The sequence below is a fragment of the Ursus arctos genome, unplaced genomic scaffold (genome assembly GCF_023065955.2).
Source record: "Ursus arctos isolate Adak ecotype North America unplaced genomic scaffold, UrsArc2.0 scaffold_14, whole genome shotgun sequence".
Taxonomy (NCBI): domain Eukaryota; kingdom Metazoa; phylum Chordata; class Mammalia; order Carnivora; family Ursidae; genus Ursus; species Ursus arctos.
In genome coordinates, this window is record NW_026622808.1 from 56,983,468 (window position 1) to 57,007,773 (window position 24,306).

The window sequence follows — 24,306 nt, forward strand, 5'->3', positions numbered from 1 at the left end:
ATTTATATATATAGGAATTATATATATATATAGGAATTATATATATATATATATATATGTATGTATATATATATATGAATTGGTCCATACAGTGTGGAGGCTGGTAAGTCTGAAATCAATAGGGTAGGATTTCAGGCTGGAAACTCAGGCAAGAGTTAATGTTGATGTCTTGAGGTTGAAATTTGCAGAACAGGCTGGCAGTCTAGATACTCAGACAGGAGTTGATGTTACAGTCTTGAGTCTAAAATCTATAGGGCAAAGTGGCTGGCCGGAAACACAGCTATGTTATAGTCTTGAAACAGAATTCCTTCTTTTCCAGGAAACCTCAGATTTTGCTGTAAGACTCTCAGTTGTTTGGATGAGACCCACCGCATTATGGAGGGTAGGAGGGTAATCATTACTTAAATTCAACTGATTATATATGTTAATCACATCTGTAAAATACTTTCACAGCAATATCAAGACAACTGTTTGGCCAAACTGGGCACCATAACCTAGCTAAGTTGATACATAAAAGTTAACTACCACACATGCCATGATTTTTCTTTCTGCATTTTTTGCCTTGTATGTCCTTACTTGACATTCCTAAACTTTAATACCCTCAAGCCCTAGCTCATTTTCTTCCTTTGTTGCAAAGCCATTACTGTTTACTTCTGCCAGGGATGATATAACTAAGACCTGTGACATTCTGTAGGAGGATGTACACTTTTGTACATGCATTTCATGCTGCCTGGTATTGAATGTTTTTGTGTAAGGCTTTTATACTGTATGAGAGCTTCGAGTTTCTCAAGGGCCAGGGTGGTAACACATAGATCTTTCCATTGAATTTACTATATAATACATTGCTCTACACAAAGGTGCTTAGAATTTTTTGTTTTCTGATGTGCCAGGGTACTATTCTAAGCCATTCTTAACCTTAAAGTATTCTAGCATACAGTGGGAGTGTGATATAGCACAGCGTTTCACGAAGTTTGGGAGGCGTTCTATAACAGAATATAGTATTTATGATAGTAGGTGCATGTTAGACTTTAATGTGATTTAGAAAAAAAAATGTAATTAACATCAAACTAATAAATTTTCACGTATGAATGTTTAGGGTGAGGTGAAAACAGAGAACTGCTTTAGAGTTGAATCAATTATTAGTAATAGAGGGTCAGTATGTAAGTACAGCAACCTTATGAGGTAGTATGTGAAGCATTTAGGTTTGTGAAATATTAGTGTCATGTAATCCCAGACTGAAAATGAAGAGATCTGAAATTACTTGTCTCTCTCACACTGTGATCTAAGGCATTTTCTCTCTCTCATCCTCTATATTTCTTTTTTTTTTTTTGCATGTCCTTTTTTTTTAAATAATATTTTTTATTATATTATGTTAGTCACCATACAGTACATCCCTCTATATTTCTTTTTTTGCATAGGCACACCCATCAATTTACCTTTCAACTCTAAAACTATAATTTGTTGCTTAGATCCCTTTAAATACACAATGCAGATCACAGTACAGATGGTGCAAGGAGGAAGAAGATTGCTGATTGGTAGACTAACCCCAAATAGGCTGTGTATATATTGAATGAAATAGGACCAAAAAATTTGCTAACATAGGCAGAGGGCATCCTTTGGCTTAGAACTGAAACAAGTAGATTTATGATCTAATCTTACTTATTCTGTGGCATTCCTGTTAAACGAATGTCCCTGATCTTCGTGCCTTCCTACTCATATTTCTAATGTGCTCATAGTACTCAAAGGTAATCATGATCATTTGCAATTATAAATGTCCTGTTATCAATTAATTTGCAGTTCACCAGTAACCATCTGATTATCTCTAACAAAGCTGCAAAGGCATGGTAATTACATTGAAAGTAATTATCATGTAATTGCACATAATTATTTGTACCTTATTAAGTGCTCACATGATTAAAATATTTCTGGTCAAATACAAATTATCTGTGGAACTAAAATTTTTTTTTTTTTTTAAATAAGAAAGTTTTCTTCCTGGTCTTCTCTTTTGTAGGTAAAGTTGAGCCATCAAACTGACATTTCCATATTACCCCAAATAGGATGAATTGGTAAGGAGAAGCGAAAGTTAGATTTCATTAATGGGATTCCTCATACATCCAATGAAGTTGAGACAATAAACTTCAACTTTCAGCATGGATGAATGCTTTCCTTCCTGTAACTATAACAAAAAATATTACCCTATTAAGAGTGTACACTATGAATGTCATTGAGGACAATGTGTTTTTCATGTCCAACACCATCATTAGCAATTTTACACTGAACTTTTATTTTTTCCACAGTATTCTTTCATCAGAATTTTTAATATTCACATACTCATACTCAGTGTTTTTGTTTTATCTTCAAAAGCTTTATTTAGAGTGGAGTGAACTACATGTATGATAGTAAAAGTAGTTCCCGAATTTGATCATTTAGACATCCATAAAGATCCAACTATTTATATCAGCATGGTCCTTTAGAAATAGTATGTGAGCCACATGCCCAATTCAAATTTTTCTTCTAGTTGCATAAAAAAGCAGCAAGACACAGGTAAAATTAATTTTAGTCATATATGTTATTTAAAACAATCATTAATTCAAAGATACTCAATGTAAAAATTATTAATGAGTTGTTACTATTTTTGTGCTAAGTCTTTGGAATCTGATATGCATTTTACTTACAGCACATTTTAATTCAGATTAGCCACATTTTGGAAATAAGAGAGTATGACTTCCATGACTAGGTCATTAAAGACATTGGAGCTTTTGCCTTGTTCTCTCTTGGATCTTTTGCTCTGGGGGAAACCAGAGGCGATGTGGAGCCTTAAGAATGCTCATGTAGGCTCATGGAGACATCCACAGGACAGAAAACTAAGACATGCTGCCAAAGCCAACATCAACTTGCTGGTCATGTGAGTGTATCATCTTGAAGGCAGATCCTCTTGTCTTAAGTCAAGCCTTCAGGTGCCTCTCTGGATGACCTCTTGACTGCAACCTATGGAACCACCCAACTAAACTTATCCCAAATTTCTGAGCCACAAAAATTATGTGAAATAATAAATGTTTATTGTTATTTTAAGCCCCCCCAAATTTAACTACATTTTTGTTGCTCAATACCATATATAGTTTGTGGCTACTGAATTAATAGTGTAGGTATATTGATTATATTGATCAATATCTACATGGTAGAAATATGAGTCATAATGTATAGTTTGCTTTCTGATTTATAGGTTTTCGATCTGTTTATATTTCATGCTCTGGTAAAAATATGTTTAGCCTAAACAAACCCCTACTTTTTTATATTAGAAAGTTAGCTAGAAGGATAGGGAAAAAACCAACATTTATGAACTGCTTTACTAGATCTATATGACGCTAAGTATATTTACATTCATTACCTAACTTAATCCTCATAAAGTCCAAAAAGATAAGTTGTGTATCCTTACATTACACATTAGGAAAGTGAGGCTCAGAAAGTTTCACCTTATCAAAGTTGTATAGTGAATAGTGAGCTGTGATCCAAACTTAACTCTCTTTGATAACTAATTTTGTCTCTTGCTTTTCAAATCAGAAACACATATTTTGGGTCCACTTGCTCATTTGGTGGTCCTTGCAAGAGGATTTTTGAATGACCCAGACTTCCCTAAGTATTGTGTAACAGACTTGATTTGAATAGAGTTTCTTACAATTATAATTTGATTGTTAGGGTTACTCTTGACCTTCCTTATCCATTGAATTAAGTTCCCAATTCAATTTCTTGAATTGGACTCTCCTGATAGCTAGGCCTGGCAAACTTATCTCAAATACAGCATAAATTGTCTTTTGATGGCATTTTAACTGAAAGTTTGTTGACTATCACATACACTCATAGAAAGCCTACCTTTGGGGATAACTCTGTGACTGACAGCAATGCCTTAGCAACCATCTGATTGTAGTTATAGAGGAAATTTACCTTGGATTGAAGAATCACATGCCATTGTGATTGACAGAGTCTGTAAGACAATCAAGGTCAAACCCAGAATGAATTGAGTATGTAGCTATAAGCATTGACAGATAAGTCATGTGTCAAATATTGCCTAGCCATCTGGTTACTGCTCATGATTAGGCTGGACTCATTGTGTTAACATTTTATTGAGGGCAACTACATAGGAAACTTGTTTGGTTTCAGTTTATCAGTGAAATATATTTTATCTGCAACACAAAATGGTTCTGCTTAAAGTGAACCTGAAAATCTATTGGCTGTAATGATTCCAACATGACCTTCAAAAAAGCTTTATTTGGGAAATTGTCATAACTATGTTGTAAAATGTTTTTCAACATTTTAAAGTGATTGATGCATTATTGAAATAATATATTAGGTATTGAAAATGGCACTCATGAATTGTGCCTAATTTCTTAAACAGTAATAGAAAACAAACTTGGCCACCTCAGGGGTTTTAGAAGACCCCAAATATTAAAGACTATTAGCTAATCCATATATTAGATGTGTGGGTTGTAAAAGATGATGGGGTGTCACTACTAAGCTATGCATAAAGGGATAACTAACTTGTGTGAATACTGAAAATTCATATTCAGCAGAATGTGTTAAACATACTAAAACTCCCCTAACAAATATTTCATTAATTTTTGAGGGGAAAAGAAAAGAAAAGAAAAGAAAAGACAGGGAAATGAAGTCATATGTCCCCAGGCATGTTATACTTAGGTTCCCAGTCTACTATTTATCCAGTGTTATTTCCTCCTATAATTTTGCTCTCTTTGTAAGTTAAGTAAAAGTTCAGTAGCCGATTGGCTTAAAATTAATGTTAGAAAAGCCAAAGTTTTAATCTCTCATGGATTAGTAATTATCGTTCTGTTTTTAACTATCATGTTGTCCTAACTGGAGTATCAGAAAAAAGCATCCTGTTGATCACAGGTTGAGTGAACAGAGGTGGGCTAATCAAACAAATTTTCAGAGAAGGTAGCAACAGCACCAGTTTTGGTGGTTTGGTAGTTACATTTCTATATACAAATTAGATCATAACATAAGCAAATAATATGAACCAATTTTAGTTGGTGTTCTCTCTGTTGTTGCTGGTTCCCCTGCAAGAATAGGTATTTAATGCCTCTAGGCATTTACAGTAACCACAGCAAATCCCTTCCAACAATGAATGGATTCTTGAGAAAACAATATAATAGAACCAATAGGTTCCAGCAAAGTGTAATTTCATCATCAATTACATGATGTTCTACCATGTTAACATTTATGCTCCAGCATGTCTGGGACAGTACTGCTGAGGTTGGCATCTCAGCAAGTACACTATACTAGGTGGTGCCTAGTTCAGAATGCAGTGACTGATACCCCTTTGTAAATGGAAAAGCAGTTTTATCAATTGTATTTTCCTTTTTCCTTTCTCAGCTTCATCTATCTCTTTATTATCTACCTACCTACTTACTTACCTACCTGCCTACCTATTAGTTGTTATCTACTCAAAGACAAGACCATAAATAAACAATAGCATTAACTGAATAGAGGTGATATAAAGTTGTTAATCATCTATAATAAAGTCTGGAGATACAACATTAGTTGTTTCTTGTTTATCCCTTTGTCACTAAATAGGAGATTCCAAGTTTTCTTTAATAAATAGCCAATATGTAATATCTACCATCTATATGAATTATGAACTATCTGAATTAGTGTTTAAAATATGGAGTAGGCAGCTAAAAAAGCTACTGAATATGCAGCTCATTGTATATCTTATGAATTATCCAAGTTAGTGTTTAAAATTATAGGTCAATCAGCCAAAAGGCTATTGAATATGTAACTCATTATAACATTAATAGAACCAAATATGTCTTCCTGTAATCCAATTATTGGTGATTTGGGAGCTATTTTCCAAGCAAAATTTTCCCGTAAGTTTGTTTTTGTCTTGGTTGAGAACTGGCACTTTCGAGATAAAGTCACTAACCCAGCATGTGTTTTTTTTCCCCCTCCTGAATAATTTTGTTCAACTTAAAATGACTGTTCCTAACAGCAGGTGCTTTCTTCTTTGTTTTGAATTATACTGAACATGCTTTTGGTGTTCACAAATACTGAAAAATCAACTATAAAAATGCTGGATTAAAAAAAGCTATTTACATATGGTTGGTAGATAAAATTATAGTTTTGATTCACATATTCTAAAGAAGTGAGTTCAATAACTCACATCACATATTCCATCTTTCGGAAAGACTTTGGATCTGCTTTCAAAATATATCTAGAAACAGGAAGCAGTTATAACATCTGACTGGTTTGCTCATTATGAGTAAAATAAAATCTTTAATACCTGTCAATCTTATATCTGTATGAAAATCATGATTTTGACTTTCTAAAAATTGATTATATTTTATGAGCTTTGGAGATCTTCCACTGAGATATCCAGAGGGTTCAGTTGTCAGAGCCAGGTGAATTTTGTCACAAAAGAAGTATACTCTATAGGAAATTTAAAGCTACTCATGTCTTTTCTTGGCTCCTAAAGGTGAATCCAAAGAAGCAATAGAATTTTGTTTCCTCTGTTTTTCTCTTTTTAATTTCGTTCTGTTACTAATTCCATGGTGTCTGTTTGTTTTGGGTTCATTTTTGGCCTGATAAGTTATTCTTCATTAGTGACAAGAATGATTAGGAATTTTGTTTTAAGGTCTGACCATTTGGTGGTCTCTGTAAGTGAACTAACAGTTTATAGAGATTTGTTCTCTGTTGAGTTGATAATCTGGTTTTTTAGTCTTTAACTGTTTGTGTTCTTGTCAAGTTTGAGCTTAAATCAATTTTTTTTTTTTTTTTTTTTTTTGCCCACTGGGAAGGAGAGCAGCTTTTTTATATTTGGATTATATATAACTGGAAATAATGACTATAAAACCAAAGCCTTGGATGGAATGTCCTATTTGAGAATGATGCTCACTTAATCAGCCCAAGCTACTGAAATTATATAAGCCTTGACTAGAGAAGACACTAATCTCGTTAGAAAAACCAATATAGTTGGAAGAAATACTTTTGGAAGGAGAAACAGAGACCATCCTTTTAGGAGAACAAACTAGTGAAATACATTTTGTCCACATGGATTGAAAATTTTCATTGGAAGATATTTCCCTTTATAGGAGGAAATGAAGGAGGATTTTTCAGGCATACTTGAAATGTTAGTCTCAAAAGACAGAGCCTAGAACAGGGGCATGAGTGAGCTGTGGTATCTTCCGTCATGGATAGCAGCTGGTGGTGATAGAATGGGGACACCGGCTTCTTGGGAGGCCTGGAAAGAGGATACTTCAGTCACATTTGACTTCCTCTTTCTTTCTAGGACATCAGTCCATGTTTCTGAATTGCCTACTCCTGCTTAAAAATCCAGGCCTTTAGAATCTCCTTGAAGGAAGTAGAATGTGGCACTTGTCACTTTACTTTGCTTAAAGGAGGAGGAAGGTCTGTAATAACAGGATTGTTTCACTGTGGGCTCTGCCTGAGCCTAGAGTTCTTCGATATGTTGTCTGTGCTCTCTTGCCTGAAGTATATGCCTTAGATGCAATCTCTTTCCTGGATCAAGCCCATTACTGATGTGTGTTCCAGGTCTTCAGTGTCCACACTACCTAAAAGCCAGCTCTGTCTTGAACAGGGCCTGGGCTCTGCACAAAGCCTGATGATACTGATTTACCATTCTGTAGGGAAACTTGCTGACTTTTCTCTTTTCTTGGATGAACCCAGTGAGGCAAATGACTCTTCCTTTCTCTGAATTGGTTTTTGAAGAGCCTGTATCCCTTTGGGGCAAGAACTGGGATAGCTCACTCAGCAGATTTCTGTTGATCCTCTCTTTTTTGCGGGGTGGCTCTTTCTCTCTGGTGTGGAAGTTTCCCAAATCTGTGTCCCCTGTGGATTCTCTACTTGTCGGAGGCTGCCAAAGTACTCATTTTCTTCATTTGTGTCTAAACCAATACTCTAGATCTATCTTAGGGTCTGAAACATAGATGATCCATGCTCCTGCTACCCCAGGGTGCTTGTCCTCCCCTCCATGTAGTTATATAAAACCTGGGAAGGTGCCATATCCCTGCTGTGCACGCTGTGGGGATGGGGCTTTGAGCCAGTAGCAGCCAAACTGAGTCAGTGATACCATTACGAGCCTGGTTCTGAGGTTCTGCCTCTGTTTTAAACTTTAACTGAGAAGAAAGGTGGTGTTTAAAGCGTGTTTTCCCTATATTTTAGACTACCAAATATCATGGTCGTATGGGGCATTCCTTAGTTCATAGAACCCTTAGACTACTTAGATTGCCAGTTAGTATTGGGAACTTCTGAGCTCTATGGTTCTCAGAATGTCTCTTTCTCTCTTCTTTTCTTTCTTTGTTGCTTTTTTGGCACTGTGGACTCTGTAGCCATACTGTACTATCTTCTTAGAACCATTTGCCCTTCAGGGCATCTCCAACTTCATGTCTCATTTCTTCACTATCTGAGGCATGGGTATGTGATGGCAGGAGTCTCCTTTGGCACTGTTCTCATTCTTATCCCTGGGTTCATAGTCTGCTGTTGTAGTCATCTCTGGGACACCCTTTCAGCTTCCAGTTAATGTATACTCTGTCAGGTTTTCTCTTTGTTGCAAAGTGTGAGGGTTGAAAATGTATTTGGCATCTTCTCTAGCCTGATGAGTCTATGTAAGACCATCACAAATATGAAAGTGGGACCATGTCATGCCTCTGGCCTTGCTCTCCCACACGAGAAAATAGTCCAGTGTAGGTACTACATTTTTTTAAATTACGTGTTTTCTCAGCTCAAGTATTGAGTAAATCTGCCCCTGAAATATGGGTGACCGAGTAGAAAAGGGTGTGGTAAAAAGGCTAGATTGAGTCTCTTTCATCTAATACCATAATTTTATGAATTAAAGGATCTTTTGGAGTAGGCCCCACTTTTGCCACTCATGAAAGCAAATGAAGTGGGCTTATAGTACCAATCAAGAGCATGGATCAAGGAAAGAAAGCTCCCAAGAAGCATTCACATTGGTATGTCTCATTTATTGATGATACCAAGTTTCTGGTCTCCAAGAGGGAATGGGACTTTTAGGAGGGGGCAGTGTAGAATGGCCAATAATCCAGGAAGGATGCTTACCCCCATGGATCATACCCTCATTGATCTGTTCTTGCTGCTTGCTCCAGTATACATTCTGCTATTTTTGGGATACTTCTGGTGAAGGTCTTCCTTGGGCCATTGGGTAATTCCGTGAGTGACTCATCAGATCTTTTTCTTGTCTCCTTCTCAGCATCAGCCCTGAGAGTGAGTCTTCTTTGGATAGCTTTCTTAGCTCCTTGGTAACTTATCTTTGTGCCCATCCCCAGATTATGGCCCAGACACCTCCCCAAGTCATTTCTTAGTGGGAATTATTTGGATCTTCTATATAAAATCTTTCTGGGTGCTTCAGTTCAGTTTCCTTGAGATCCTTTGGCCCTTCAACACAGAGGTCTATAAGAGTCCTCATTTACCCTCCAGGCCTGAGAAGTTCCTGGTAATTTACATTTAGACTTCATTGGTGCTATAGTCTTTTGTATGCTGTGGACTGACCCCTCTCCTCTTCTATGTATCTGTTTTGTGACATGCAAGTTGTTTCCACATTTCCTTGTTCAAAATAAATCCTTCAGGAAGGACTAGCCTGTAGGCTTGTAAGTTCACCCTGTCCTATGGGATGTTGAAAGCTGGAGGAGTAAATGCTTTCTGAGATCTTTGGGTCTCAGAGGGTAAATTAAGCCCACAATTTTATAACTGCTTCTGCAACAAATGCCATTTTCAGGTGTAGAATTTCAGGTGGGGTGAGAGGTTGCTTGTCTTTCTTTTAGGGAGGGATATTCTATAGTCCCTCTCTGAATGGGAGAGAGGCTTGGAGCTGGGCCTGAGGCTCAATCTGAGCCACATGTAAGGGCGATAATTGAGGCTGAGTTCCAGACAGGCACTGGATCTGGGCCTTAGGGTGGGGCAGAAGCTGCAGCTGAGAAAGCGGTAGGCATTCTTTAGCCTGCATTAGGCTTTGGGTGGGGATAGGTTTTACATTGAATAAAACAAAGGGTTACTCTTCTGGAGAACGGCTACGCTATATGGCAGGACTATAGCCAAAAAAACCTCTCTGTGCCTAGCTAAGAGACCCTGGAAGAGCTGGTTTTATTTATGCTGCAAATCATCACCCAACTTTCTGGGATTTGGGAGATGCTGTTTCTACACATCTGCTCTTGTTTCCCTTCAATTGCTTTAGAAGAGTTATAGGTACTAGAGTTCATCACATAGTTTGCCTGAGTTTTTTGAGAAATGGCCCTCCTTTTCTTTCTTTGCCCAAATCTGCAAATACATATTCTTTATTACTCTGTATCTTCATATGTCATTGACATCTAAGCCAAAGAAGAAGCTACTGGCCTCCACATTTAGGGTGTGCCCAGAGAGATGTCTGTGATAGATAGGGAGAAAGGTGCTCTCGGAGTAGAACATGATGCGAGGAAGTGGGATGGAACAAGTCCTTCAGAGATGTCCACCACTAGGCTGGTGTGGAAGGTGTGGACCATGCCTGGAAATATTAGAATGGAAGAAGCCAACATCCTGAGAAACTCTGTAGATGATCTCTCTGGGATTATATTCAGGAGAATGAAAAACATGTCAGATGGATTCACAATTTTATGTGGTGATGCTGGAGTAAGAAGGGTTGGTGTTGTAGGATGGCAGTCACTTGGGTCCCTGGAGGAGGTGGAGATGTGTGAGAAAGGAGATCCTGACAGTGAGGATTCAAGTGAGGCCATTGTCTTCTTGACTCTACATTGCCCCCAAAAAGCAGGAAAAGATAGAGGGGCTGGGATCCATTTTCACTCTTTTCTACATAGACCTGCTGGGGAACTTCATTATTCATGAGAAGTACAATTTTCTACTTTGAATTGGTAGAACTCTGGGTTCCTTCTGTTCTTTGAAGTGGATAAAAATTCATTTTTAAAGTGGATTAAAATATTTTCCCATGTTCCTTCTTCATAAAACTCAAATAATGAAGAGTTTCTGTAAGTGACCCTCAGGTGAATGGTGAATATTTCCTGTGCTGAGGATGAGTGTATATTTTTAGACCTATAGTGATGAGAGCTATGCTTTTATCCTGTAATCAGAGGGTGGTAGAGGCTCAGTGTTGCTTTCCAGAGCAGCCTTAATAAAGTCTTAGACCAGCATTAAGAGCTTTTTTTTTTTTTTTTTTTTTTTTTAAGATTTTATTTATTTATTCGACAGAGAGAGACAGCCAGCGAGAGAGGGAACACAAGCAGGGGGAGTGGGAGAGGAAGAAGCAGGCTCATAGCGGAAGAGCCCGATGTGGGACTCGATCCCATAACGCCGGGATCACGCCCTGAGCCGAAGGCAGACGATCAACCGCTGTGCCACCCAGGCGCCCCAGCATTAAGAGCTTCTACCCTGGAGTCCTCTGTAAGTTCATGTGTGAACTTTGTCTAGAAGCCCTACACTCCACTTTAATCTTTGGCCTGCTCAGCCTGTTCCACTAGAAAGGTAATGGTCTTTTTTCTTGAGAAGTCTCATCTCATTCATTGACTTAGTAAAATGCAAAAAAGAACAGAAAAAAATGGGACTCAATCTAAGCTGGTGAGTGGATCTAGGTAGGGTTCTCTTATCTAATTTTTCTCTCATTTTTCTTTTCTTAAATAATTATAATAGAAGGGTCCTTCTAGTGGGAGCACAGAAACAAAAGGAGTCCTAAAGCACAGGGAAGAATAGATACAGTGCTCCATAGAGTTGAGCTGGACCTCAGACATGGGTATCAGGTAGTAGAGATATTTTTGTTATTTTATTTGTTTATGTACTTATGTATTTATTTATTTATTTATTTAGCAGCACACTGCTTCCTCAGGAGCTGGGTATTGAACATGAATACTCTAAACTAGAATTCTGGTCCACATCTCAGAGGTGTGGCACAGTCACCCAAGGGTCTCCAGGTTGGGGGAAGAGACAAAAAATGATGAACCTATAGACCCCCATCCTCAACCACTACCATTTATCTTAGCAGATCCCCCTACCCATTCTGAGCCCATTACATCCCTAAAGCCTTCTCTGGGCCTCGTTCTTTTCCAATTCCATCCTTTGAGCATATTGTATATGTTGGTATGTATATTGTATATATCAGTATGCATATTGGGGTCAGGATTTTGAAGACTATTACAGACACACAACACACAATATATGTACATACATATATGCATTTACTAAATATACATATATCTCACACACACACACCCCCACACCTCTTAGTAAAATTCTCTATATATTCCACAATATATCCAGCTGTTAGTTGGGTTAATCATTATTCCTTGGACTTTATGGCTTTAACATTACCGGTTCAATAGCCTTGAAAATCTGTAATCTTCCCAGGAATTTTTACTAATCCCTAGCCATTTACTCTGTGAGAATCTCCTGTATTCTCATCCCAGGCTTCCCACCATAATGTGGTTATTTTTTTTGGGAGGGGGGGGTGTCATTAACCCACACATAGAACTCAACTCCCATGTCCCCTTCAAGTTTACTCCAAATAATATATTTTTACACACAAAAGAATCAGTAAGCAGTGTAGCCTCTGTATTAAAGATACTATAAGAGTGCTAAAACTGGAGAAAAGTATGAGTATATCCCATAGCAAATAATTTGAAAACTCTCTTGGTCATTATTTGTCATTCTTGTACTTTTGGGGCTCCTTCGCCCTGAGGTCTCTCAAATCCCCCCCTCTCTACCCATGTAGTGCCTCACTAGGCTGGTCCCTCTCTCCAAAAATCGTTTCACCCCTTCTGTATTTCAAATATTTTATTCACATATTCATTCAGATCACTTCGGGTCTTTTAAGTCCTGACTCCGTCTTGTATATACAGATACTTCTTGATTTAGGGAGTGGCCTAGACCATATCTTACAAAATTAAATCTTTAGGAGAGCAGTTGGGAGTTACATAGAGCAACATGTGGGGTTTGTTTTATATTACAACTATGGGTACTTTCTCTGTGAATGATTTACTGATTTTTCTTTTCTACTTTCTCAATTTTTACCAAAAACACTATTGGCTTGCCAATATTTATAAAAATACGTAACAAGAGAAAATATTTGGTGGTGGTGGTGGTGGTGAGTGTGTATTTTGCCATGTGATCCAGGCATATAACAGAATTTAAATACTTACAGCTTCATTATTTTTTTAAATTTTTATATTTTTAAAAGATTTATTAATTTATTTTAGAGAGAGCGCGCAAAAGTGGGAGGGGCAGAGGGAGAGGGAGAGAGACTTGGAAGCCGACTTTCTGCTAAGTGCAGAGTCTGACATAGGGCTTAAACTCACAACCCGGAGATCACGACCTGAGCTGAAACCAAGAGTCAACCACTTAACTGACTAGGCCACCCAGGCACCCCACTTATAGCTTCATTATTAAGATGACAACTGCTGAAATCATGAGCTGTGTAATGCGCTTGCTTTGATTTCCTCATTTTCCTCTGATTCTGTTGCATCAGCCATAGGGGGATACCTAAATCCACTCATACGATGAGCCTTTACCACAGCTGACTGTCCCTTTCTTTACCCGCTTTCTCCTGCAGCAAAAAAAAAAAAACAAAAAAAAACAAAAAAAAAAAAACATAGTTCTCCATCCCCCCAAATACTTAGATTCCCAAGCTACACCCCTTGATCTATTCTCCCTTCACTGCAGGATTTCTTTCTATATGAAGAATCCCCCTATGTATCCTAGCATCTCTGGCATTGTCAATTATAGAATGATCTGGCCCTGACTGGTCCTAATGCTTCAGGACTCTCCTATATAAAAACAGCCTTCTAAGTTTGAAGGAATATAAACTCTAGAAAGATAATATTAAGGTGATATAAGGGACTATAAAAATGGCCCATCAACTTTATTCTTCAAAACTAGCAATATCATAAAAGAAAAAGTCTGGGAAACTTTTTCAGATTAAAACCGACTAAAGGTTTGTAGTGACTAAGTAGATGATAGCCTGGATTTGGAAGCGTAAGAAATATAATGTTATAAGGCATATTACTAGGTGAACTAACAAAAACGAGATAACATCAGTAGATTAAAGTTCCGTATACATACTCAGTTCAATGAAGATAGTAACAATACTGTGGGTATTAAAGGAAATATCCCTTTTTAAAGACACACTGAACTAATCTAGGTGTAGGTCCATGACACCTGTTTCAGATGTTCAGGAAAAAGAATGATATGGATATGTATAAAGAAAGCAAATAGGACAAAATGTTATAACTTAGTATTATGGGTTGAATTGTGTCTACCAAGAAGAGATATGTTGAAGTCCTAACCTTTAGTACCTCAGAATGTGACTTTATTTGGAAATGGAGCCATTGCATATGTAATTAGTTAAGATGAGGTGTATAGAGTAGAATGGGCCCCTAATTTAATTAGTGGTATCCTCTTAAGAAGCAGGCCATGTGAAGACACAGAGACACTCAGGGAGAATGCCATGTAAACACAGAGGCAGAAATTGGAATTATGCATCTACAAACCAAAGAACAGCCAAGCTTGCCAGTAAACCACCAGAAGCTAAAAAGGGAGTAGGAAGGATTCCACTACAGGTTTTAGAGAGAGCATGGCCCTACTGACACCTTGATTTCAGACTTCTGGCTTCACAAACTGTGAGTCAATAAATTTCTATTGTTTTAAGTCACCTAGTTGGTGGTTCTTTGTTCCAGCAGCCCTAGGAAACTAATTTAGTAGGTGAATGTACATAAAGGGTTTAGGGGTGTTTTTTAGTGTTCTTGCAACTTTCAGTATAGTTGAAATTGCTGCAAGATAAAAAAGATTTTTGAGATAGAAATACACACACGCACACTCAGAAATGGATAGCGTTTTTACCGCCTTCACTTCCATCATCCTGGTCTCAGTTACCTTCATCTCTCTCCTAGACTACTATAAAACCTTTTAATAGTTCCCCTACTTTTATGCTTGCCCCACACCCCAATCACTGCTAGTTTCACCAACTGTGATGTATTTAAATTATGTGTCAAATTCTGACACTTCTCTGCTTAAAGTCCTACAGTGGCGCCCGTTTCACTCTGAGTATAAGCCGAAGTCCTTAGAATAACCTCAGATTTTTACATGTTGTAGCCTTGTGATTTCTTCCTTTACGACTCTTTCACTAGCTCTGGTCCAGCCACAGTGACCTTGAACATTGCCAGGCACAGACCTGCGTTTTAACTTTGTACTCTCTGAAGCCTCTGACAGACTTCTTCCTTTACCCCTTTAATTCCTTCAAGTATTTCCTTACGTTACATACCATTGAATTCATGTGGACCCCCCTATTTAATAGTACACCCTTTTCTTCCCCAGGAATCCCTCCAATAGTCCCAGTCCTCTTTAGCATGCTATGTTACCTTTTGTCATACTGTTTATATTGCTTATTTATCTTATGGATTGTCATCTGGCTGCCCCCACTATAATATAAGCTCCTTAAGAGCAGGAATCTTTTTTTTTTGTTCTTGTATTTTGCTATATCTCAATTGCCTATCACCTAGAGGGTGCTCAGTATATCTGTTGAATGAATGGCATTTTAAATGCGATTGACTTAAATCATACTACATACATTGGTAGAAAAATTTTAAAATAAATATGAAGTTAGTATAATCTCTTCCTTCTCTAGTTACCTGTGAAATAATCTACCATTTTGTTTAAAAAAAATACATAGCTGTAATAGTGACTATTTGCAATCATGGATTAATTGTAAGTAGCCCTAATTACTTGGAGTAGAATTCTAAAATATACAATAAATACAGAATTCTTACTGCATTCAGTAGAAAGCAGTGTGGATCTTCCATCATCCTTCAGATCTTGCATTATCATAAAAATAAAATGTCTTTTGAGAGGAGGTCTTCCTTAGCTCACTCACATCTGTTCCCTTATTTCTTCCCAGCCAGTCATTTGTTTCTCTAACATTCCAGGATATGAGAATATTATTAGGATGTTTTGGCTGCAAGTAAAAGTAAGCCCTCACCCACTAGGCTTAAAAATGAGCATCTTTATTATTTTACCTAAAAAGAAGCGCTTGGATAGGCAGCCTGCAAGATTGGTTAATCTGGTGATTTAGTGACTTCATCAAGGTACCACATTTTTTTTTTCACTCTGATTTCTTCAACAGACAGTTTTTCTCCCATTAAGGAAGCAAAGAAACAAACAAAAAAACATGCTGGCCAGATTTTGTTTACTGTATACAAACATATAAGTATTGAAAAGAAGAGAGACTATTTCTTTATGTATGTTCCTCTTGAATAGCAAGGATGGTCTTTCCAGAAGTTTTTTATAGATTTTTCTATATAACTTATTGGATAGGATTTTGTCATATCCATTTATTAAAACCAGTCATTGATAAATGAAATGAGATGATTAGTATTGGTTTATGCTAAGGGTAGCAAACATTTTCTGTAAAGGGCCAGACAGTGAACACTATTTAGACTTTGCAGACAATACAGTCCTTGCTATGGATAGTTCATTCTGCCAAAGTGGCACAGAAGCAACCAGAGATACATACGTAACGGAATGATATACTTGGTTCCAATAAAACTTTACTTATACAACAGATGGCCTGCTTTGCTTTGCTGACCCCTGGAATAGACTAATCCAGTCGATCCTTTCATCACATCCTCAGGTTTGAGAAGAAAGAATTGAACCCCAGACAAAACTCAGGTTCTTTCTCCAATTAAGAAAAAGACAACAGCCGTGAATAAACAACTGTGTGCCCTACACACAGCCCCTCATGTTAAGAAATTTTTTGATATTAAAATAGAGATATATAAAAGTATTTTTAAAATTATTTATTTATTAAGTAATCTCTACCCCCATCATGGGGCTCAAACTCATGACCCTGAGATCAAGAGTCACATGCTGTACTGACTGAGCCAGCCAGGCAACCCTATAAAAGGTATTTTAAAAAGAAGTTAAAAAACTTGTGTTCAGCTCTTCGGACTAGGATGTGGTAGTTCTCTATCCCAATTAGTTCAGTTAGACATGAATACCCAAAGAAGTACTTATCAAATTTAACTCCTTTTGATTTTTCTTTCCAGAATATATATGTGCTTTTATAATAAACTCTAAATTTATGACTAAATCAGGAGTCAGAAAACGAGGAGATTTTATTCTATGAACTCTAGTGCCATTGGTGCTTTTGTTTAATGGATCAAAAGACATGTGAAATGTTGCGTGCAGATTGCTAAAATGAAACAATGTAAAGATTACCACTGAAAACAAGTCATAGACAACATGAGGAGGTATATATGTTAGGGGTTGTTGAACTGATTCTCTTTATATTTGCTCGAGTATCATCTCTCACTCATGATGCTACCAGAGTTAATAGTATGTGCATTATGACTTAAAACATTATGATTTGTCAGGAATTTTTTTTTAAAGATTTTATTTATTTATTTATTTGACAGAGAGACAGCCAGCACGAGAGGGAACACAAGCAGGGGGAGTGGGAGAGGAAGAAGCAGGCTCTAAGCGGAGGAGCCTGATGCTCCTCGATCCCAGAATGCTGGGATCACGCCCTGAGCTGAAGGCAGACACTCAATGACTGAGCCACCCAGCCACCCCTGTCAGGAATTTGACTTACAAAAAATTGAAGTTTTATTTTCATAAAATAATATTTAGAAATAACCATTATTCTGGTGCTGTATATAATATCATAGATTACAAGAAAAATATTTATTAAAATATTTAAAAATTACAAAATTAGCATCTATACTTATGTATTAGTTGCCTATATAGGACAAGAAGTAACTGACACCTTTTAAATGTTTAACACAGTTCTGGATCCATAATATCAGGTAAACCTTCCACTGACAGGTATTACCCTGGAGATCACATGGCTTGTCCAACCTGGAGAGTTGCCTTCAAAAGTGAGGGTAGACAGTTTCCCAGTATTTCAAGATAATACTGTAGTGACAATCAGCTAGTTTGGCTTGAAGCATTCTGGAGCTCCTTATGAGCCAACCTATTTTTCGAGGTAAAATAATATGCTTAGAGGCATGTTTTTAAATTGGCAGGAAAGCAAATAAGTCAGCTTTCTCAGTGAATTATTGATAAAGGTTGTAATATTTCCTGATATATTCCTAAGCTTTTAGTAATACTCATATGTGTTTGTTTGATCTTCTTTTGAGTAAAAACTTCTCCCAAAAATCTACAGATGGCATGGGAATAAGGAAGCAGGCCCTGTTATCAATAGTATCTGTGTCTGATCCAACCTCTAAAGATGATAATTTACATAGCGCTGTATCATCTATAAGTTATCTCCTATAAAGGGAGCAGGCTGAAGTTAACACCTCTTTGCTGTTTTTCAGGTACATAGCTTTTATGGCTCACTTAGAAAGAGGTAGTCTGAGGTATGTGTCTGAAGGCTCAAAAATGGTGCCAGAGTGGGTTGTGTTTTTTTTTTTTTAAGATTTTATTTATTTATTTGAGAGAGAGCAGAAATGGGGGGAAGGTAAGAGGTGAGGGAGAAGCAGACTCCCTGCTGAGCAGAGAGCCTGATGCAGGGCTCACTCAGTCCCAGGACACCGAGATCATGACCTGAGCCAAAGGCAGACACTTAACTGAGCCAACCAGGTACATCCAGAGTGTTTTTTAAGATGGCCAACTTGATATTCTTGATTTCCTCTGACCCCTACCATGGAATCCTAGTTTCTATCATGGACTTTGAATTCTTTTATTGACAGGATATTCTGAGAATATATTTGTCCTTTTAGTCATTGGTTGCTTGGTAGACTCAAACCTTCATTCATTTGTTCAATACAGAAAGTATTTATTGAGCATCTACTCAGTCACTTGATCTCTGATTTCTTTTCCACTATTTTTGTTGGTATCATTCATTCATCATTCAATATATATTAGTGCTTACCATGTGCCAGGAATAACAGGATACAGACAACCGATCTTTGTGTGAAGCTCTTGGCTTAGTTGACTGTGGTGTCTTCTCTGTGAATTGATCCTCTCTTCTCCTGCTCTCAGACCTCTTCCATTAGTAAATTAAAGCACAGGCTTTCCTGAAGTTGTACCAGCTTTTAAATCTTCACAACTTAGCATAATTTCCCTAGTTCTTCCTTCTTCAAACTGACTCCTAGGCCTCTATTATTCTTTGTAGATGTCCCTGTATGCCTTATTTACCTGGATTCATCCTGTGTATGTAGTGAAGGGTGATGACCTATTTTTAAATTCAAAATACTTTGCATTCCTTCTTGGTTTGCTAGCTTGGATTAATTGATTTTTTTTCAATAGAAAAATAACCAGGATAGAATACCTCTGAAGTATTCTACATTTAACATTTATTGAATGCCTACCATGTGCCAGGGCTGTGATTCTGTGCCATAATGTACTACATTTCCAGTAATCCTCAAAATAATACTGCAGGGTAGGAGTTACTTTCTTCATTTTATAGATGAGAAGTCTGAAACTCAGAGCTTTTGTCCGTGTCTCTTGTTAGTATATTTTATTAATGGTCAGATCTAGATTTGAACTCCAGGCTTCCTGGCATAAATCTCCTATTCTTTTAGAGCTGTCCTAAGTAAAGTATATTGGTCTTGTGAAGAGATAAAAGCTGGTAGGTGCATACTTTTTGATATAGAGGATTTTCAGTAATGCATGCATTCTCTTGAGGGAACAGTGTGGCAGACATTTTGGTTCCACCACATGGGGTTCTTGATTAGTGATCACACTAAACTGCAGATCTGTAATACTGTCATATAAGGTGGAAGATGTATTTATCTTCCGGAAAATGTTCTTTTTAGCTTTGGAAAATTTTAGATTTTTCTGTTAACTTGGTTGCTCTCAATTTTATTACCATTGAGATATATATCTTCTTGTATCACAGCAAAAGAAAATAATACCTTTGAATGATTTAATGTTTAAGCACAGAGGATTCAAACTGGTTCCAGTTTTCAAGTTGGTAGTATTATGCTGTTTTTTAGTCAGTACATGGAGGATGTGAAAGTATTTGTATCATGATGATTTTCACTGTTTACTAACTCCACAGTAATTTAACTTACGGTTGTGAAATTATGCAGGAATATATGCTCAGAATCACAGAATGCTGTTCTAATTAAAATCCCCCCCCCAATTTTCATTTCAAATATCCAGATTTATAAATAACTTTGGACCTCTAGTTTTGCATGGGATTAGTCAAGAAGGAAGAGTATAGTCAAAGTAAAATACTCTTCCTCCTTCCTCCACACCCCACAATCATCAGGGACTTGCATAAATGTACTTGAGACTTAATTTACTTCATTTTGAGTTTCATTTTCAAAGCTATTTCTTTTTCAGGCTTCCCATTACACTTTATTTGAAAACCAGCTCTTATCATTTTAGTCATTATTGTCACAGATTCCAAGTTTTTAAATTATGCTGATCACAAAAGATACTAGTTTTATGTTCTCATCTCATTCAGTGGCTGTTCCAATATCCCAGCCGAGGGCCACGTTGGCAACATTCAGCACAGATGACAGCTTTTGTTCTGTGCAAGCACACAAAGAAATGGCTGGGGAAGCTGAATCACCATTTCCTCAGGCAGGAAAGGAGCATCTCTCTGGATCCTGTAGCCCATGGCCAAGAGATGTCAGAATACTTACAGCAAACATATAAGCAATGTCATTAGCTCATAGTCTACCTGGTCCTCCCCTCTCAGTTGGCATTATTAATCCAGACCTCCTAAAGGCCAAAGTGTTAATGGGCTGCAGTTTGCTGGAATATGTATTGACCTATGCTTTCTTCAAGATGCAGCTTAGGCTAACCACCTAAATGCAGACTTTTTGTGATCCCATCCTGTACTTCTTTCTTTCTTTTCTACCGTTTCATGTCTGTACCAGTGTTTCGGCATTTCTCACATGTGCTTTTTGAAAAGTGTGTGTGTGTGTGTGTGTGTGTGTGTGTGTGTGTGTGTGGCGTGTGCATGACTCCCCAGAAAGATTGTAAGCTTTTCGCCTGCAGAGACTCCATCTTACTCACCTTCTTCTATCCCCCTGTCACTACCATATTTCTATTATAAGAATTGATAGCCTTGAAATCACTGTTTTTTGTTTTGTTTTTTGTTTTTGTTTTTTGTTTTTTAAATAGTGTAATGGAAAGAATCACCTGGTTTCTGGTCCTGATTCCACAACTTATTAGTCATTAATTGATACTTTTATTCAACATGCATAAATTGAGTTCCTACTATGTGCCAGATTGTTCAAAGTGCTAGGAGTATAGTGGTGAACAAAACAGTAAAGCTATAAGCAAGACATTCCTGCTATCCTGGAGTTTGCATTCTTTGGAGAAGACAGAAGGTAAATAGCATAGTAAGACAAACATCAAATAAATATTATGTAGAGAATTAAAATAGGAAATGTGTAAGTTGTTATTTTAGATAAGTAATTTAGCTGAGATCTGAAGGTCAGGGAAAAGGCATTCATGGCAGGGAAACAGTTTATGCAGAGACTACAAAGCAACAATGAACTTGTCCTACTTTAAGAATGTGAAGGAGATCAGTCTGAGCAGTGTGCTGGATAAAGGTGAGATACCAGAGAGATACGCAAGGTAAGTGGTTTGGATTTTATTTTTTGTACATTGGGACAACATTGGAGGTTTCAAATTGCAGAGTGTTATTATTTGATCAGCTTTACAAATATTACTCATGCAGTATCCGGAGAATGGATCTGGGGGAGAAGAGAGGTAGTCAAGATCCTAGATAGGAAATTACGGCACTAGCTCAAGCAAGAGGCAGGTCATTGGTCTGGCTGGTGGTAATAAAGTTGGAGATGGAAAGATAGATTTTGGGATATGCTTGAGGTAGAGTTAAAGATTTGCTGAAGGTTTGGGAAGTTGATTAGAGAAAGGAATCAAAGTCTTTGTAAACTTACGTAAGTTGCTTAAATGTTTCTAATGACAAACTCATAAAATCAGAATTACAGATACATCATTGAATACCAGTTAGGGGTGATTTTGTCATCATTCATCCTCAAACTTGAGGACATTTGGCAATATCTGGAGACAGGTGTAACAATCACAACTGTATATGACATTGATGCTACTAGCAACTAGTGGGTCGAGACCGTAGATCATGATAAAACCCTATAGGAGAGCCACCTCAGCAAAGAATCACCTGGCCTCAAATGTCAATAGTGCCAAGATTGAGAAATCCTGAAATACATTTACCCACTTCATAGAGAGGTTATGAGGATTTGCTGAAACAATATATTGTAAAGCAGGATGGAAGTTTTAAATTTTATACCAAGTATTATTGATGTCTCAATTTTACAATGTCTTTTGTGGTAAAGACAATAAATTCTCCCAGTTGAGAAATTGAAAGGACATCTTTTCTCCTACTCCTGAGTGAATGTGGTACGTTTTGAATGGGATACCTTGAGCATTGGCCCCATCATGCTTCAACAGAGTAGCAGAGACAAGCTGAAAATTTTAGTTTCAAAGTTTCTTTTGACTCCCCTACAATCACAGTTTTAAATTGTGTTTCAGAACAGCAGATTATAAAATTCATTGGAAATGAGTTTCAAAGTAAACTTTATTTTTAAGAGAAAGTGGTGGGTGGGAGAACATGAGACTTGGGGGTGGGGGTTTGTGACCTTTTTCCCTGAGAAATGCCAAGGGAATTAAAGAAGCTGGAGAAAGAGCAGAGGCATGGAGAGTAGCCAGTTCTTCATTCCTTCATCTCCAGCAGTGGGCACCCACTCCACACAGTGTTCTGCACCAAGCTCTTGTTAGTAACTTCCCATGGGACAGGGCACCTCCCTCCAGGAAGTTATGCTTCAAAATGAGGAGAACAAGTAAGCTTTACCTGTAATTAGCTTCAAGAATACAACGAAAGAGGTTTTAAAAACATTGCCTCAATGAGTTCTTAATTGGGTACAAGATAATGTTGGTAGAGGTTTAAAATATTTAACCAGCAGTAAATATTCAAGGCAGTCATTTGAAGTAATCAATGGCTAGGTGAATGCATACATTAGCTGGCAGAGAATCACTTAATCAACAGTTCAAATAAACAAGAGGAGAATTAAAAATGCAGAACTGAAAATACAGAGAATTAACAAAGTTGCTAATTACATCCAGGAACTTTCTTCCCAGTTATTGACTATTATAAGCATTTGTCAACATATTGCTAAAAATATCCAGTTGTCAAAAGATTTATTTCTTTTGAGATCTGCTTACTTAGATTGATGGCCAGGTCCAGCAGGCAGCTAGAAGTACTCAAGAATGAAGTGCTAGGAAGTGACCTCAGAATATAAAGCCTCGAGAATCCGTCAGCTGGCATGTGATGCTGGGGAGAAAATTTTTTTTTCATTTTTAATCTTTATCACTTAAAAATTCCAGACTTTTCTCTTTGCATTCAGACACTGTATGATAGAATCTATTAGATAGACAGTGAGCCACGATCATGAATATATGCTAAAACTGACATAATGCATGATTTTCTTCATTTAAAAGATTCTTAGTTATCTTCCTATCTCAATCCTTGTCAACTTCCTTTACACTCTCCTATATACAAAATAAAATATATTTAAATGTTTTAAATCTTACAGAGGAGGCTATTTTCAGTATCTCCAACTAGAAGAACAAAGCTCTTAAGCCATATAGTAGAATCACTTGTTAGAACGAGACATTCCTACAGGCATTTTTCTTTTGCTTTTTGAAGGAAATGTGACTTTTTTTTTTCCCCTTCGAAGAGCAGCTTCTATTTCTTCCTCTAGCTTCAGTAGCCATTAAGCAATTCCTCATTTTGAAGGAAATGTATAGATCCCAAGACGTTTTCTGGTTGAAAGAAAAATCCGTGCATACTTTCAAGGCTCCCTGATTTCAAGTTTCCTAGTTCTTATATAACACAACAGGATAATCACCACAATGTATTGTTGCTTATGCTTTCCCTAGAAAAGTCATGAAGATGGGAGATACAAATATTGTTTCTAATTTTAGCACTATTAAAAGCTACTTCTGTGTCCTTGGGCAAGTCATGTACATTGAGTTTCAGCTTAAACACAGCGATTTAAAGTAGAAAGGATCATTTTTTTTAAGTGTATTTGAAACCTTATGGACTATTAAGAACCCTACCCAAGTGGGTTTGAAACCAGATGGGGGTGTTAGAACTTTTGAGTTTCGGTTTTTCCAAAGTCTCAGATGATGGAGTCTTTTACCGCCAATCTCCCAATGTTTGTGCATTACTTAAAATTCATTTCCTTCAATTTTCAGACTGTGGAAATTTAAGGTTGAGAGACGCTAAGTAATTTACTTGAGGTTATATAGCTAGCTAGTGGTAGAACTTGGACTTTAAACATAATCTAT

At 37.2% G+C, this 24,306-nt stretch overlaps 1 protein-coding gene across 5 annotated transcripts in view; it reads left to right on the forward strand.

Annotated features, from left to right (window-relative positions):
* Positions 1-24,306, forward strand: part of LOC113256632 (contactin-4) — an 877,814-nt gene that overhangs the window by 78,653 nt on the left and 774,855 nt on the right. Inside the window, exon 2 of one of the 5 annotated variants that reach the window (XM_057311888.1) lies at positions 320-382. The exons of the other annotated variants lie outside the window; for them this stretch is intronic. The gene's annotated coding sequence lies outside the window, so the exon portion shown is untranslated. The remainder of the gene's footprint in view (positions 1-319; positions 383-24,306) is intronic. 5 annotated transcript variants of the gene reach the window in all.